At 38.6% G+C, this 4,690-nt stretch overlaps 1 non-coding gene across 1 annotated transcript; it reads left to right on the top strand.

The window, feature by feature from the left end:
• Window positions 1–2,774: 2,774 nt before the first annotated feature.
• On the top strand, window positions 2,775–2,881 carry LOC116087959. The gene has a single exon (XR_004117721.1). It is a non-coding gene; the product is annotated as a U6 spliceosomal RNA (small nuclear RNA).
• The last annotated feature ends 1,809 nt before the right edge of the window (window positions 2,882–4,690 follow it).

The raw sequence follows: 4,690 nt of genomic DNA on the forward strand, positions 1-4,690 counted from the left end.
GTTTATGGTGTATGCGGTATATGTGGTGTGGTATGGTGTGTGTGTGTGTGTGTGTGTGTGTGTGTCTGTGTGTCTGTGTGTGGTATGGTATGCGGTGTGCTTGTATGGTGTATATGGGTAGTATATGGTGTGTGTGGTATATGTGGTATGGTATGGTGTGTGTGGTGTGGTGTACCTGTGTGTCTGTGTGTGGTATGGTATGTGTGTGTGGTGTGTGTGTTATGTGTGTGTATATATGTGTATGTGTGTGTGGTGTGGTGTGTCTGTGTGTATGTGTATGGTATGGTATGTGTGTGTGGAATATGTCATATGTGTGTGTGTGCATGTGTATGTGTGTGTGATGTGGTGTATGTGTGTGGTGTGTGTAATTGTGTGTGGTGTATGTGTATGTGGTATATGTATATGAATGTGTTTGTGTGATGAGTGTGTGTCTGTGTGTGGTGGTATATATATGCACAGATGTATGCCAAGGACATCAGGGGATTACTCCTGGCATTTGCTTATCTCATTCTACCACAAGTTCTGGGACTAGAACTCAGAGGTCACCAGACTTGCAAATCAAAGACTTTTACACACTTTGTGTAAGATTCTGGCTGCTAACTAGTCTCTCCTTTATGAAATGAAAGATATGGTCTCAGGTCATTCTGAGGTAGGTAGAAAGAGAGGAAAAACTGGGTATATGGGTCTATGAGGGAGCCCCTTACTTTAGAGTCTGCTAGAAGCTTATCACCAGTTGAGAAATGAGAATTCCAGAATACTTAACATGCCCGACATACAAACAATTTTCTTTTAAATAGAAATATTTTCAGATAAGAAGGTAAGGTAGCATGGAAGCAGAGTTAGAGACTGAATGTATCTGACGTTATCTGGGTCCTAACTCCTCTTCCATACCTTGTTGTAGGGGTATTGAGACTATTAAATGTGTTTACAATGAAGATATCCTAACATCTTGTACTTTTGTCATTCAGAGTTTTGCCTAATTGATCAATAAGAATTGATAAGATATATCAATTGATAAATTGATATATCTAAAGATAATAGCTTAAAAACCCACCCAAATGGTATGTATGTTTATTATTAAGGAAATGAGGGGAGAGGGGAGCAGCTTTCAGAGGCAAAGAGAAGGGGGATGGGGTGAAGAACTCTGAGAATGGGGACTGGGAGGGAGCAACATTTGGGATGTAAATAAAAAATAATTAATAATAAATAAAGCAAAAACTAAAAATGTATATATGGGGAAAAAACTGAGGTAAGGCTACTCTCTGAGAAGTCCATACCCAGGCCTGAATTGTGTCTTTTTCTTCAAGTATAATACACTGTATAATAAAATCCAACTCTACTTAATGATTAATCCTGAAAACTTTTTATGGGTCAAAGCAAAATATACAGAGTCAGAGTTTTACCTGAGCCAGTGTTTCTAAAAGATATCATGGACTCCTCACAGTACTGTGGGAGACAGCTTGGAGCTATCACCATTCCTGTCACTGGGGACACTCCATTTAATATTAGCACAATGTTGATATTGATGGAAATGCCAAATGAATACCACATTTGACTAACTGGTTTCTATAAAAATGTACCACCATGTGGTTTACAGGAGAGGGAAGAACAGTTCCCCACTAGCTTCCACACTGACTTTTGTAAGTCAATCTTCTAGTGACTGTCCTGAGGCCTAGAGTCATTCCCTGAAAATCTATCCAGTCCTTACAACAAATACTAATAGAATATGAATATTAAGAAGTTCAAATCTGACAGATTAACAGTTGTCAGGATAATTTTCTGAGTACACAACCATTTGGATTCTTTGTTTTATGTGTATTGTTTTGTTTTGTGGCTGTGATGGAAAATGATTTGTAAAGAAGAACTATCCTAAAAGGGATATCTGGTCTACCACGATTTAAGATTTTCCCCACAAATCTGGCACCAACCTCATACAATTATTTTTGTAAGATCTACAGCACAGAACCCACAAGGACTGATCCCCACGGTGGAGCAGCCCATTCCAACCTCTCACTGAAGTGCTTGCTTGGCTTAGTTTTACTAAATAAATATTCTACTTAGACTACATCTCTTGGCTGAATTCTTTCTTTCAAGAAGATGAAAACCAAAAAGTCCCTCGTGCCAAGAGCCTTGTTTTTTTTGTAGCAGCCTCCAGAACATGCTAGATGTTGTCTCATCTATATTAAAGATGAGGAGAGGTTCTCCCTGCCTTCAGTGAGTCTATAACCGGTAGATGCAGGGCCTGTAAGTGAAAGAAAGAAGTGTGTTGAAGCTTAAGGAGCGTTTGAAATCTCGGCCCACAGAAGTGCTCTCAAGGAGGACAGTCCATTCTATCTGGGATGATTGTTGAGATGCTAATGAGAAAACTACAGGAGCTGTAAAATACCATCCTAAGCTTGGTTTATATCATTATTCCTCCTGCTATAAAACTCTGTTGCCCCTGTCAAGAGATGATAAACATCTTCTTTTACTGACTTACCTTCTGAAGCAAAAATTATAATTTACCTCTAGGCAGATAAACTCTTTGGCTAGATTAGGACAAAGCTAATGTGCTAACAGAAGCAAGAAAGAAAACTAATCACTAGTAACATCCATGACCTGTGCCTACCACATGTGTGTGTCTCTTGAAAACATTTCATAGTTATACAAAAATGTTGGGAGTACAAAATGAATCTTTAAAATTTACTTAGAGGGATGATTTTTTTTTTTAGATAAATCCCAGTTACTCTTGGCAAAATGTAAATATAAATGTAAATATAAAAATATAAAATCTTGTGCTCGCTTCGGCAACACATATACTAAAATTGAAACGATACAGAGAAGATTAGCATGGCCCCTGTGCAAGGATGACACGCAAATTCATGAAGCGTTCCATATTTTTTAAAAAAAAAATATATAAAATCTTTGCTAGTATCATATCTTCCTAAGGAAGGAGAATAGAAAAAAGGATCTAAAGACAATCTCACAGGGGCTGTGAGATTAGCCTATAAGAAAAACTAGTCGGCAGAAAGGAAGACTGGAAACTTCCCCAACCAAGGCCAATGTGTAACAGACAGAACATACATGGAACATACATGGAACATACATGGAAATACAGCACAGTGTGTGTGTGTGTGTGTGTGTGTGTGTGTGTGTGTGTGCAAAAAAGACAGTGTTCTGCAAATACCTATGGGAGGGTCTCCCATACAATAAAGAGTACTTTTTTGTGTGTTCTTTATTATGTTATTGTTAAAATTGTCATTATCACTGTAATTACCACTATTTTGAGACAGGCTCTTAAAACACTCACATTGGCCTTGAACCATTATCTCTGAAGCCATGAATGACCTGACCTCCTGATCCTCTTGTCTCCACTTCCCAAGTACTGGGATCATAGGAGTATGCCACTATGCCCAGCATTTCTAAGTAAACTGTCTTTGCTTCTATTGTTATTATTATTAATAATATTAATATTATTAATATTTATTAAAAATAACAACCTAGAAGTCCCAGATGGTGCCTTCCAGACTCTTATGTCAATAACATTCTCATTACAATGAAGTCTATATTATGTATGCATGTCACACAACAGATATCATGGAAGACACCATATTACCACCCTGAAGCTCACAGTAGTTCTGTCTAGCTCTAGCTGCCCTTTTTTTTGTTTGTTTGTTTTTGTTTGTTATCATCATCCCAGTAAGTTCCAATGTAATTATGCTCAAATCTATCTAGAAGTATGTTTTATGTTTCTAACTCAGGTCTTTATTTGATACTAAGATGTATTGCTCACAAATGATTCCAACGCGGTTAGCCTGTCTGAGCTTTACCCTGTTAAGAGTTCTTATCTCATCAATAGTGTTGAATGATTTTTTTCATTCATGAACAGTTAATTCAGATTTCTGGCCCATTTATTTCTAAGACTTTCCATTCAACTAAGTCTTTGGGCCAATTCTGTATCCGTTAGTTCATTTAGGAACAAAAGCCCATGCCTTCGTTTCCATGCTAGGAATTAGAGCCTGCTTCAACTCCTCTTCTGCTGTCAGATGTAAACCTCCAGCAGTTTTGGCTTTTTTAAATATGAATTTTGTTTAGGATGTTTTCTGTTAGCCTGCAGGGATTTTGTACATGTGTGTGTGCCAAGGAAGTACGAGAAGTGCAACGTTGAAGGGTGCTCACTGGAATTACAAAGGGCTTGGCTGTCTAGTCCCCAGTAAAATATGCCATTGTTAGGAGATGAGCCCATAGCTGTCCTGTGCCACCACTGTGCTGGCTGCCACTGCCCCTCACACTGTAGGAAACTGGAGCCCAGCACCGTGAAGCGTTTGGTTTTTAGAAGTGAAGTTAAACTGATAAATTAGACCTCATTTATTGAACAGCAGTTAGAGCCGATTGCCTAGGGAGTCGTTTGACACCTTTGAAGACCCTGCTAACTTAATTGGTGATAGTTTGGGGGCTGAAGGAAACATTTAAGCCAGGAGCAGCAGGACACCGTGCCGCATGAAAATGGAGAAGACGAGCATTCTCTCTGACAAGGGGAGTCATATATAGATTTTTGTGTCCATTGTTTTCGCTTATTTGTGTGTGTGGTTTACTCAGTCAATCAAATATAATTGACACCACTGGGTTCTGTTGTTTTGTAGATGACAGGAGCTAATGCAAGGGAAAAAAGCTGGAAGTAAACTTCCCCCTGAAAGGCTATGAAAAGGTT

The sequence above is a fragment of the Mastomys coucha genome, unplaced genomic scaffold (assembly GCF_008632895.1).
Source record: "Mastomys coucha isolate ucsf_1 unplaced genomic scaffold, UCSF_Mcou_1 pScaffold13, whole genome shotgun sequence".
NCBI classification, from domain to species: domain Eukaryota; kingdom Metazoa; phylum Chordata; class Mammalia; order Rodentia; family Muridae; genus Mastomys; species Mastomys coucha.